Below are 13,912 nucleotides of genomic sequence, written 5' to 3'. Positions count from 1 at the left end.
CGTTATCTGTGAGGACAAGGGTCGAACTGATCATGGAATCTGGAGAGACACAAGGACACCCGCACCATGGAGAAACCGTGGAAATGTGGGGAATGTGGGAAGGGATTCAAAGTCCCATCTGAGCTGGAAACTCATGGCGCACTCACACTGGGGAGAGGCCGTTCACCTGCTCTGAGTGTGGGAAGGGATTCACACAGTTGTCCCACCTGCAGACACACCAGCGAGTTCACACTGGAGAGAGGCCATTCATCTGCTCTAGGTGTGGGAAAGGATTCACTAATTCATCCAACCTCCTGGTACACCAGCGAGTTCACACCGGGGAGAGACTGTTCACCTGCTCTGAGTGTGGGAAGAGATTCAGTGATTCATCCACCCTACGAACACACCAGCGAGTTCACACTGGGGAGAAGCCTTTCACCTGCTCTGAGCGTAGAAAGGGATTCACTCAGTTATCCAACCTGCGGAAGCACCGGCGAGTTCACACCGGGGTGAGGCCGTACACCTGCTCTGAGTGTGGGAAGGGATTCACTCAGTTATCCAACTTGCTAATACACAAGCGAATTCACACTGGGGAGAGGCCATTCTCCTTTTCTGACTGTGGGAAGGGATTCAGTGATTTATCCAACCTGCTGGCACATGAGCGAGTTCACACTGGGGAGAGGCCGTTCACCTGCCGTGTGTGTGGAAAGGGATTCACTCATTTATCCAGCCTGCTGAGACACCAGCGAGTTCACAATTGATTCCAGGGGTTGGATTCTGCTGTTATTGCTGCTGTTAATCACATCCAGGACTGAACCATGTTCATTCTGACACTTGGTGAAGTGGGAGGGTCAGAGGGTTTCTTTCTGCTGGACTGGCCGGTCTCACGACTTTGCTTCCAGTGGGCTGATGCTCTTTGAGCCTGGGAGTGCACATTTCCACTGAAATGATCCCAAAAGCTGATGAAGGATGTTTATTTTATCCTGGATAGTAAATAGTCTTTTTCCTACCACTACAGGTAGATTTCAAATAAATACATTTGTGAGAAATGAGACATTGAATGAATAATACTTCTCAGCACAGGGAAAGAACTCTGACAGAATTTTTGTAACTTAACTCTGAATTGGAAAAACACATAAATAGTCTCTAGAAACAGGCTCGGGGTCGATGAGATGATAGTGTAGTGGTAATGTCACTGGATCCGGAGGCCCAGCCTAATACTCTGGGGACATGGGTTCAAATCCCACTGTTTCCTGTTATGTGAATTTGATTAATTATATTTGGAATATAAAACTAGTCTCAGTCATGGTGACCATGAAAGTACCATTGATTATTGCAAAAACCTATCTGGTTCACTAATGTCCTTTAGGGAAGGAAATCTGCCGTCCTTATGTGGTCTGGTCTGTCTGTGACGACAGAGCCACAACAATGTGGTTTGACCTTTTACTGCCCTCTGTAATGCTGTGGCAAGACCTCAGTCCAGGAGGTATTAGGAATGAACAACAAATGCTGTCCTTGTCAGCGACACCCACATCCCATGAAAGAATTTTTAACAAGTCCCTGGAAATGTTGAGATCTCCTGTTTCAGGTTTCCATGTCGACCTTCCTCAGTGGATAGGACAGCGTCTTGTTGCCTCTTCTCTGTACAAATGCCTGGGAAGAGCTAACAAATGACCCTCAGCAGCAGATAAACTCAAAGTGTTGCTGAAAAGAGAGGCATGTCGAAGCTTTTCGTCTGGCACTCAACAACATTTGAGCAGCAGCTGAAGCTCGCTGTTTCACGCTGCTGCTATGCAGTAGCAACACGAGTGGTATTCACCACTAACAAGATGCTGCCGCCAAGCCAAAAAGGCATTCTGCCTATCAGACAAATGTGTAATGTGGGACATGAATTTTAGTGCCAGTGTGATGCTAGTGTTAGGAAATAGATAGTTTAAGGAAATTATATTTGTATCTGTGGGTGTTAGGAATGAGTTTTAGCTTTAATGTTTAAGTTTGATTTGTATTTCTGTATCTGCGTGTTAAGAAAGGTCAAATTGAGTTTTAGCTTCACTCTAAAAGGTGCCTGCATTTTTAATGAGTTTTGTGAAGTTAAGCAAACACAAGAGTAGAAAAAACAGTGCTTTTGCCGAGCAACAGGGACCCAGAGAGACAGATCCCTCCCACAGACACACAGAAAATCTTAAGAAACAGCAGTTTATTTTGAAAGTTGTTGGAGTTCAGCTGGTTTTGAAGATGCTGTCAGAGAAGCAGCCTCGAAGGGCTCAGGCAGCCAGTCCCAGACTAAGGAAAAGACCCCAAAATCTAAGGGAGTGAAACAGGGGAAAGTCCTAAGCAGGCCTTCTAGTCAAAAGAAGGACAGGAACCTTGAAAAGATCCTGTTAAATAAAGTTAAGAGTGAGGGGCAGAGAGCTTCATTTTAAAGGTCCAGGCACTTTCTCCGGTGCCTCTATTTCTGAAAAAAGAGACATGCTGTCGAAGCTTTTTGTCTTGGAGTCATCAGGACAGATTCGCAGGAGTTACAATTGTAAGTGCAGAACAATTTATACTGCATGAGAAGAGAGTGCTGATTAGTTGGCAAGTGGGCTGTGATTGGCAGCAGTGTTGCCATGGAAAATGCACCAGGGAACAGTTCACTGACACGCTTTTGTTTAAATTCAAACCAGGCAAATCAACTCTGATTGGTCAAGGTATAGCCATGGCTAATGAACCAGGGAATATCTATCCCCAAGCTTTTGTTTAGTTGAAAAAGGTACAATGCTCCTTCTGTCTGCAAATGACAGGGCCCTGTGTGTAAAAATGTGTAGTTTCTCGCACGAGTAAGTGATTCACACTGCGAGACCAGCTGATAATCTTAAATTGGTTATCAGTGTAATTCTTAGCACAATCAGGATTATTTAGCAAGTGCTGTCCAATCACAGAATCACATCTCATAGATATAATCGTTCCCTCCGGGACACCCTGGTCCATTCCTCCATCACCCCCTACTCCTCAACCCCCACCTATGGCACCTCCCCATGCCCACGCAGAAGATGCAACACCTGCCCCTTCACTTCCTCTCTCCTCACCGTCCAAGGGCCCAAACACTCTTTTCAAGTGAAGCAGCATTTCACTTGCATTTCCCCTAACTTAGTCTACTGCATTCGTTGCTCCCAATGCGGTCTCCTCTACATTGGAGAGACCAAACGCAAACTGGACGACCGCTTTGCAGAACACCTGCGGTCTGTCCGCAAGAAAGACCCAAACCTCCCTGTCGCTTGCCATTTTAACACTCCACCCGGCTATCTTGCCCACATGTCTGTCCTTGGCTTGCTGCATTGTTCCAGTGAAGCCCAACGCAAACTGGAGGAACAGCACCTCATCTTCCGACTAGGCACTTTACAGCCTTCCGAGCTGAATATTGAATTCAACAACTTTAGATCTTAAACTCCCCCTCCCCCCATCCCCACCCCGTTTCTCCCCCCTCCCCCCCCTTTTTTTTTTCAATAATTTATATAGATTCTTCTTTTCCCACCTATTTCCACTATTTTAAAATCTACAACTAAAACTTTGTTAGTCTTTCCACCCCACCCCCACTAGAGCTGTACCTTGAGTATCCTGCCTTCCATTCTTAATTAGCACTTTTCTTAGATAATATCACCACCTTCAACACCTCTTTGATCCTTTTGTCTGTGACATCTTTTGATTATCTGCTCCTATCACTGCTTGCTTATCCCCACAATCACCCCACCCTCAACTTCTCTCTCCCTCCGCACCCCCCCCACCTTAGACGAGCTTATATTTCACCACACTCCTAACTATACTCAGTTCTGCCGAAGGGTCGTGAGGACTCGAAACATTAACTGATTTCTTCTCCACCGATGCTGCCAGATGCTGAGTTTTTCCAGGTAATTCTGTTTTTGTTTTGAATCACATCTCATGTTGGACACTATGTTTTGAGATTTGCAAGCACGGGCTGGTTGGGTATAGTCAGTACTCTACCTGTTGTGAACAGCTGAAGGGACATGCTGTTGGATACAACCCGCCAGTTGGGACTTACGACCTACATATCTGGCGCTGAAATTCATAACCCACATTACTCATTTGTGTGATAGGCAGAATGTCTTTTTGCCTTGACAGCAGCATCCTGTTAGTGGGGAATACCACTCACGTTGCTACTGAATAGTTCTGTCCCACCAAATGACTATTTGTTCCTATCTCCTTTTTCTACATGAAGGTCACAAATGTTAACAGTACACCCAGTGGAGTCTAACTATGGAACGAATCAGGTGAAGCATAACTTCCCTGCTTTTCAAATCTTTCCTTTTCAAAATGAACACTTTTACGGACACCTCACTCACTGAAGCTAATAACGAAAACCCCAGTATAAATGACATGTTTTTAACTGAAAAATGTTGAAGTTTTGGTTTCAAACCACAAGTTTCAACTTCCCATTTGCGCCTCCAGCACCTTTCTGTCTCTCTATTGTTTATGTCAATGACAGCCAGGCGATGGGGCTGAGTGCTGAATTTAGCTGAGAATAACGGGGCCTGTGCCCCAGTTGGGAAACTGCCATGGGCGTCGCACTGATCGAGAGACAGGAAGGTGCTGGAGGACTGACTGGGAAATGGGCCTCCAACCAATCAGGACACGGGAAGGGGTGACCAGGGTTGATGGTGACCCGACCCCCGGGGTTCAGTGCCCCATGTCCAAAGCGGAGAGTCACAGGAACAGGGTACAGAGGAGCCAAGGAGAAACCATTTGGGTCCAGAACATTGTGCACATCCTTTTACTCTGGTTGCCTTTGATCCTCAAGTAATTTTCTGTTTATTAATCACATTCTGTTTCATTAATAAACTTGTATCAGTCGAAGTATTTAATTTTTCTGGGCTTTTCATTAGATTTATTCACTTTAAGGAAAGTGGGTGAGAGGGGTTGGCAGGCTCTTTAACAGAAAGTGAGTCCCTCTAAAGTAATTGGCAAAGGAGCCAGAGGGGGAGATGAGATATTATTTTTGACACAGGATTCAGGATGTCAATTAGCCCTTTATCCCCTTTTCCAAACTCTGAAATGATTCACAGTGATAACCCTTATTGGTGACAGTGGTTCGATTTTATTCAGTATAAATAAGACCTGACACATGCTCATGTCTGAGCAGTAGTATCAAAGTGCAGCAGCCTTACCATTACACTCTGGGTAGAAGCACCATCTCCACGTAAATGCTCCCTGCTCTGCCCCAGATGCCATGGCACCAGTCAATGCAATATGTAAAACCTCTACAAATCTCTGTGCTCGGGGAATCCCTTCTGATACTTTTTTACATCACAAAGTCTATGGAGACTGATTTAACCCAATCATTGCTGAGCTAACATTCGAACGGACCAATTACAAACCCTGTCATTGAACCATCTGTACCCGCCCAAGTCACGTCAAACTCTCAAACAATTGGCTTCCCATGCTCCGTCCCCGGTACAGGGAGTCAGCATTCCCACACCAAACAGTGAAAACATGGTGGCCTTGACACCCAGGTGTCGTCTAGGATTCAAGGCACTCTTGTTTTCTCTGTCCTCTGGGAGCTGTTCATCTCCCTGTTCCCACATAGCAAGTCATCTGGTTTCAGCTCTGCCAGATTTCTGCTGAAGTTTGGCCCCTTTTATACCTTACGGTTTTCAAATGTGATTTTCCTTAAAAAGAAGGTTCAGAGGCAAATGATAGAAATATCTTCCAGAGAAATCTATCAACTTATTCATCTCGTCTACACCTCCCTGACTTTCACTAGAATGTAGGTGGATACCAGATTGATACATTCCACTGATCACCCGGGTGAGTTACTCCAATTCCTTTACTGTCCAATACAATATATTCATCATATCTTTAAAACAGAAATCAGACATTCCCAATTGATTTCAGGCATTAACATCTTTTGTTTGCTCTTTATTGTGGGCGTCAGGCTGGGATTGTTCTCCTTGGAGCACAGGAGGTTGAGGGGAGATTTGATAGAGATGCAGAAGATTATGACAGGTTTAGATAAGGTGGAGAAAGTAAAGCTGTTCCCATCAGCTGATGGTATGAGGATGAGGGGGACACAGATTTAAGGTTGTGGGCAGGAGATGCAGGGGGGATGTGAGGAGGAATATTTCCACACAGTGAGTGGGAATGACCTGGAATACGCTGCCTATGAGGTGGGTGGAAGGAGAGATGATGAACAACTTCAAAAGCCAATTGGATGGGCACTTGAGGGAAATATGGTTTTGATGGGCTGAATGGCCTCCTTGTAAATTCTAATGACTCCATTAACCAAAGACAGAAATTTCAGCTGCTCCAATCTCTCCAACTAACTGAAGTCCCTCATCCCTGGTGCCATTCTCGTCAATCTTCTCTGCACCGTCTCTAAGAACTTCACATCTTTCCTAAAGTGTGGGGCCCAGATATAGGATTCCGTTCTAGAGGGATAGAATTGAAAAGCAGGGAGGCTATGTTCAACTTGTTTCGAACCATGGTTAGACTACACTGGGAGTACTGTCAACATTTCTGATCTCCATTTAGAAAAAGGAAATAGAGACACTGGAGAAGGGGCAACAGAGATTCACAAGAATAATAGCAAAACTGAGAGCATTAAACCCTCAGGAAAGGCTGGGGCTGCTTTTCTCTAGAAAAGAGAAGACTGAAGGGTGACTTGATGGAAGTCTTTAAGATGATGAAGGGGTTCAATAATCCACTAGGGATTTCATGAGAAACCTCTTTACCCAGCGAGTGGTGAGAGTGTGGAACTCACTACCACAGCGAGTGGTTGAGTTGAATAGCATGAATACATTTAAGGGGAAGCTAGATACATACATGAGGGAGAAAGGAATAGAAGGATATGCTGATGGGGGGAGATGAAGAGGGGTTGGTGGAGGCTCATGTGGAGCATAAATACTGACAGAGACCAATTGAGCCGACTGGCCTGGCCCTGTGCTGTAGACTCAATGGAACAGAGACAAATGTATTTATTTTAGATCTACCTGTAGTGGTTGGAAAAAGACTCTTTACTATCCAGGAGAAGATAAATGTACTTCATCAGCTTTTGTGGATCATTTCAGTGGAAATGTGCACTCCCAGGCTCAAAGAGCATCAGCCACTGGAAGCAAAGTCGTGAGACCGGCCAGTCCAGCAGAAATAAACCCTCCGACACTCCCACTTCACCAAGTGTCAGAATGAACATTATTAATACTTTATCAATGTTGGCTGTTAGACTTCACCTCAGTGACACATTTGTGTAATTAATAAGGCCACATTATCAAATTGTAAGCTTAATGATGAAAAGTCTTCAATTGCCTGTCTCTTTAAATTCCAGATACTGTAATGTAGCTTTGACAAAAAAAAACTGGTGTTAAGGCCAGGAAGGGGTCAGAGCACCAGGTGTTCCAGGACACCCTGTTTAGATAAAAGTTATAGTTCACAGTTAGAAGGGACTCCGAGCTGATTGGTTCAATTTGTTGTGGGGAAGCTAGGAGCACTTTTACAATTCATTCCAGATTTTTATTGACTGAATTCAAATTGCACCATCTGCCATGGTGAGATTCGAACCCACAACCCCAGAGCATTACCCTGTGTCTCTGGATTACTAGTCCAGTGACAATACCACTAAGCCACTGCCTCCGCATTCCTTAAATTGTCTGTCTAGCATCAAAACTTATAATGTAGTTTCCCAATCTACCACAGGTAGCTTAGACTGGTACCTTTGTCGTTTCCTTCTGTGAGAAACACCCGGATAAATTTAACAAAAGAACCTTCCAACCAGCACAGCCCATCTCCATGGCAACCTGGCAGATAAGGTGGAGAAAGAAAAGCTGTTCCCATCAGCTGATGGTATAAGGATGAGGGGGACACAGATTTAAGGTTGCGGGCAGGAGATGCAGGGGGGATGTGAGGAGGAATATTTTCACACAGCGAGTGGGAATGACCTGGAACTCGCTGCCTATGAGGGGGGGTGGAAGCAGAGATAATGAACAACTTCAAAAGCCAATTAGATGGGCACTTGAGGGAAATATGGTTTTGATGGGCTGAATGGCCTCCTTGTAAGTCCTAATGACTCCATGATCCAAAGACAAAGAAATTTCAGCTGCTCCAATCTCTCCAACTAACTGAAGTCCCTCATCCCTGGTGCCATTCTCGTCAATCTCCTCTGCACCCTCTCTAAGAATTTCACATCTTTCCTAAAGTGTGGGGCCCAGATATAGGGTTCCATTCTAGAGGGATAGAATTGAAAAGCAGGGAGGTTATGTTCAACTCGTTTCGAATCATGGTTAGACTACACTGGGAGCACTGTCAACATTTCTGATCTCCATTTAGAAAAAGGAAATAGAGACACTGGAGAAGGGGCAACAGAGATTCACAAGAATAATACCAAAACTTCTGGAGAGTTCCAAACAGTTTCAAACTAAATATCTTTTCCATTCCAAACACCCTTTCATTCTGTAATTCATATGAAATATGAAACTAGATATTTGCAACAAGTCTGAAAGAGCATCAGCCACTGGAAGCAAAGTCGTGAGACCGGCCAGTCCAGCAGAAAAAAACCCTCCGACCCTCCCACATCACCAACAATCAGAATGAACATGGTTCAGTCCTGGATGTGATTAACAGCAGCAATAACAGCAGAATCCAAAACCTGTAATCAGTTGAAAAGTTTCTGGTGTCTCCGCAGGCTGGATGACTCAGTGAATCTCTTTCCACACACAGAGCAGATGAACGGCCTCTCCCCGGTGTGAACTCGCTTGTGTGTCAGCAGGTTCGATGACTTAGTGAATCCCCTGCCACACATGGAGCAGATGAACGGCCTCTCCCCGGTGTGAATGCGTCGATGAGTGTCCAGCGCAGATGGGGATTTGAATCCCTTCCCACAGTCCCCACATTTCCACGGTTTCTCCATCGAGTGGGTGTCCTTGTGTCTCTCCAGGGCCAATGATCAGTTAAAGCTTCGCCCACACAGAGAACGCGTGTACAGTTTCCCCCCCCATTGTGAACGTGGTGATGTTTTTTCAGGCTGTGTAACTGGTTAAAGCTTTTTCCACAGTCAGTGCACTGGAAACATTCTCACTCGGGTGTGTGTGTGTGTCTCGGTGTTTTTCCAGTCACATTGATGTTTGAAATATTGTAAAGTAGACAGAACAGACAAACATTTCTCCCAGATACAAAGGCTGATGATATTCAGGACTTGATGCGGGAAGGGATTCACTCGGTCATCCAATTTGCAGACACACCAGCAAGTTCACAGCGGGGAGCGGCCATTCACATGCCCTCAGTGTATGAAGGGATTCACTCTGTTATCCCACTTGCAGACACACCAGCGAGTTCACACTGGGGAAAGACCGGACAGCTGCTCTGAGTGTGAGAAGGGATTTACTAATTCACCCAATCTGCAGAAACACAAGCGAGTTCACACTGGGGAAAGGCCATTCAGCTGTTCTGAGTGTGGCAAGGCATTTAATCAGTTATCCCACCTGCTGACACACCAGCCAGTTCACAATGGCGAGAGGCCATTCACTTGCTCTGAGTGTGGAAAGGGATTCGTTCAGTTATCCAAGGTGCTGTTACACCAGCGAGTTCACACCGGCGAGAGGCCATTCACCTGCTCTGTGTGTGGGAAAGGATTCACACAGTCATCCACCCTGCTTTCTCACCAGTGAGTTCACAGTGGGGAGAAGCCGTTCATCTGCTCTGTGTGTGGGAAGGGATTCAGAGATACACCCAGCCTGCTGATACACCAGCGAGTTCACACCGGGAAGAAGCCTTTCACCTGCTCCACTTGTGGGAAGGGATTCACTCAGTTATCCAGCCTGCTGACACACCAGCGAGTTCACAAGTGATTCCAGGAGTTGGATTCTGCCGTTATTGCTGCTGTTAATCACATCCAAGACTGAACCATGTTCATTCTGACACTTGGTGAAGTGGGAGGGTCAGAAGGTTTCTTTCTGCTGGACTGGCCAGTCTCACAACTTTGCTTCCAGTGGCTGATACTCTTTGAGCCTGGGAGTTAGTCATGGTTTTCAACAGAGAATTGGATCATTATCTGAAGAGGAGAAATTGGCAGCGTTATGGGGAAAAGGTGGGGGTAGTGGCTCTGGGTGAGTTGCTCTTGCAGAGAGCTGGCACAGACACAATGGGCTGAATGGCCCTTTTTCAGTGTTGTAACCATTCCATGATTCTAGAACACCAGCTCGCTGATTCTATTCAACACGGCATGACAGTAGGTAGCACTCTTGCCTCTGAGTCAGGAGGTGGGGGGTTCGAATCCCCACTCCAGAGACTCGAGCCCCCATAATCCAGGGCCCACACTCCCGGTGCTAGTACTGAGGGAAAAAAGTGCTGTCGGAGAGACCGTCTTTTGAGTGAGACATTAACCCTAGGGCCCCGTCTGCCCTCTCAGGTGGATGTACAAGACTGAATGGTCATAATTGGAAGGAGAGCAAGAGGGGGAGGAGTTCACCCCCAGAGTCCTGGTGCCCGATATTTATCCCTCAATCAACCTCAGTAAAAACAGATGATCTGGACATCATCGCATGCTGTCTGTGGGATCTTGCTGTGCACAAATTAGGTGCCACGTTTCCTACAGTGACTACACTTGAGAAAGTATTTCATTGTCAGTGAAACGCATTGAGACGCCCTGAGGTAGTGAAAGGAGCTATATAAATGCAAGTTTCTTTTTAAATTGACAAGCTCCTATCCTTACAGGCAGATCATCCATACGAGCAAATGATTTAGGAGCAGGAATAGGCCATTCGGCCCCTCAAGCCTGCTGCTCCATTCACTAAGATCATGGCTGATCTGACTGTGGTTTCAACTCCACATTCCGCCTCTCCCCGATAACCTTTGACTCCCTTGTTAGTCAAGAATATATCTACCTCTGCCTAAAAAATATTCATTCACCCTGGATCCATCGCTATCTGGGGAGGAGAGTTCCAAAGACTCACAACCCTCTGAGAGAAAACAATTCTTCTCATCTCTCATCTCCTAGTTCTAGTCTCTCCCACAGGGGAAACTTCCTTTCATCATCCACCCTGTCAAGTCCCCTCAGGATCTTAGAGGTTTCAATAAGATCACCTCCCATTCTTCTAAACTCCAGTGGATACAGGCCAAGCCTGTCCAACCTTGCCTCCTCAGATAACCCACCCATCCCAGGTATCAGTGGAGTGAACGTTCTCTGAACAGCTTCTAAAGTATTTACCCTTTCTGATATAAGGTGACCAGAACATAACACAATACTCTAGATGTGGTCTCACCAACGCCATGTACATCAGGAGCATGAGCCAGCACGAGCCAACTGACTAGGGGGGCAGGAACTCCCAGTGTGGACCGAGGCTGCTTCCCTTCAGAGGCCACTGAATCCATTGTGGGAAGTGGCCATTGAAAGAGGGTACCTTGACTTGCTGGTCTGAGAATCCAGCCCTTTTCCCCCTGTGTAATGCTGGCTGAGAATAGACATTGGGGCTGCTCAATGTACTGAAAGTGATTTGCTTTTGTTCTCTTTGTCTGAAACTAAACTGGAAGGAAAGGGATAAAATTCTGAAACGTCACAAAGGGAATTCCAGATATTATTGACATCACTGTACATATTACAGACGCACATTCATTTATCTGTCATCACAGAGTCTCACAGCACAGAAGGAGGCCATTCGGCCCATCGTGCCTGTGCTGGCTCTTTGACAGAGCCACTCAATTAGCCGTACTATCCTGCCCTTTACGCATGAGCCCTGCAAACTAGTCCCCTTCCAGGATTTATCCAATTCCCTTTGTTGAATCTGCTTCCACCAGCCTTTCAGGCAGTGCATTCCAGATCACAACACCTCACTGTGTAAAGATTTATCTTCCTCATTTCCCCTCTGGCTTTTATGTCAATCACCTCCAATCTGTGTCCTCTGGTCAGTGGAAACAGTTTCTCTTTATTTACTCGATGTAAACCATTCATGATCTTGTTGTGAGGAACCGGTTTTTGGACAATTTGAGGAACATTGAATTTTGAACATTCTCCCTCCTGAGTTATTTTTTAAATCTGCCATGTTAATTCAGGGCTGAGAAAGTGCCATTCTTCAATAAACCATGGGTGAATTGAAAAGTCCAGCTGGAACATCTGGAGAGGGAAGAGATACTTTGTATATCTAAATTAACAAAGAACCACTGTTGCCAGGCTAAAGACTCTTGCTGATTGGTTAAAAACACCTGGCCTAAGAGAAGTATTCTTTGAACATCTTAGTCCTTTAGAACCCTCAGTCTGAGAGTGTGTGTGTGCCCTAGAATCAGGCTGCAAAAAATACTCTCTCTTTCCCTCTCTCTGCCCCACCTTTGTCTTAAACCTTCCTCAAAAATGTCCCATCAGGGTAATTTGTCTGTTTTACTAAGGTCTGCAGAGTTGTGACAAATAAGAGTCATCAAGGACAGTTTTACCAAAAAAATCCATCTGAAGGAACCTCCAGACCTATTGTGACCAGATCAACAGTGTTGTGATCTCTTCAAATGTTATCCTTTTAAAAGAAACTTTGCCATACTCCAGCTTCTCCAGGGGACTGTGTTTGTTTTGTCCTGTTGTGTGTGTGTGTGTGTGTGTGTGTGTGGGGTGGGGTTCAAATATATTTTTTTCAAAAAGGGGAAAATCGTTGCACTTCCAAACTACAAGTTATATGTTAACCAGTTCATTCACTTGTTTTTTAAAATTAGTTTGTTTTATAATAATTCAATCTTTTGTGATTACTGAAAGAAGCCTGGTTAGAGTTTTTTTCGGCCAGGAATAACAGTATCAAAGGGAAACGATTGGCCTATTTTGTGGGTGAATTAAACATTTAAACTGTTGTTATGACCTGTGAAGATGTGAGGCTAGAATTAACCGCAATCCTCCCATCTCGGTCCGTAACATTGTCTAAATTCAGATAAAAAGAAAGTTCCTGAACAATCCAATTGTTCTGCTCCATGGAACAATGTATGGAAAGGGTTAAATCCAATAAAACTAACCCAGTAACAACAATGACTAATTGTCTAATGACAACAGGCCTGATTTGAGATGAGTTAATATTAATTCAGGTATTAAAAGTGGGTTTCAAGAACCATCTTGGGTTTGTGAGTTGGACTCTATTCGCGGAGATACTGAGGGACTCCTGGGGCAGGATTGTGGGAAATCGCTGTTGGTTCAGAAACCTGAGGAAGATTCACACTTCTACCTGGGGTGGTCGCCCAATTGAGGTGGAGTAAGTCGCTCATATAATTTGTAAGTAAACCTTTTTCTTTTAAATAAATTTTAATGTTATTTGCTACTTCAGATCTTGCCTGATGCTTAAGTCTCCTTTGAACTAAAGTATTTTAGAGGGTCAATTTGGAATCGAGAAATTAGGGGCCTGCAACCAAATTAAACTGAGCCTAATTTTTAATTATACACCCCTTAAAGTGACAGAGAACGTCGAGAAGATGCAAGAAAGATTCACGTGGATGATACCAGAACTGAGAATGTTTAAGTTAGAGGATAGAGTGAACAGGCTGGGGAAGCCAAGGCTGAAGGTTGACCTGAAAAAGGATTTCAAGATTATGAATGGGTGCAACAGGGTTGCATCACTGTTGGTGCAGGAAAGAAACTCAGATGTGACAATTCTAATTATCATAAAACATATTTCTCCCCCTTCAAATTATAAATATCTGCCACCCCCCAATGCAAGCCCCCCTCCCTATTGAATTTAACACTAATTCATCCTGTTATCCTCTTCCTGCTTTTTCCCCAATTCTCCTCCTCTGAAGGTGCTGACTGTCGGGTTCAGTTTTACACTCGCCTATTGTCCTCCCCAATATGTCACCCAGGTATCTAAATCTTTACACCTGAAGTTAACAAACTGTGACTCAAATCCAGTGACTACCCACATGTACTTTGTGTCAGGGTGGGGTCACTGCTCCCCCCACCCCCACTTTCCATCCCAGTCCCAGGAGTTTGGAG

General features: G+C 45.0%; 2 protein-coding genes across 4 annotated transcripts in view; one reads left to right on the top strand and one right to left on the bottom strand.

Moving 5' to 3' along the window:
* Positions 1-13,912, top strand: part of LOC144697178 (uncharacterized) — a 685,261-nt gene that overhangs the window by 434,537 nt on the left and 236,812 nt on the right. The window lies entirely within an intron of this gene.
* LOC144697082 (uncharacterized) overlaps positions 1-13,912 on the bottom strand; it is a 303,267-nt gene that overhangs the window by 208,339 nt on the left and 81,016 nt on the right. The gene's annotated exons all lie outside the window — the stretch shown is intronic.

This window comes from Cetorhinus maximus, chromosome 23 (genome assembly GCF_964194155.1).
Source record: "Cetorhinus maximus chromosome 23, sCetMax3.hap1.1, whole genome shotgun sequence".
In the NCBI taxonomy this organism is placed as follows: Eukaryota; Metazoa; Chordata; class Chondrichthyes; order Lamniformes; family Cetorhinidae; genus Cetorhinus; species Cetorhinus maximus.
This window is presented reverse-complemented; position numbering and strand designations above follow the sequence as displayed.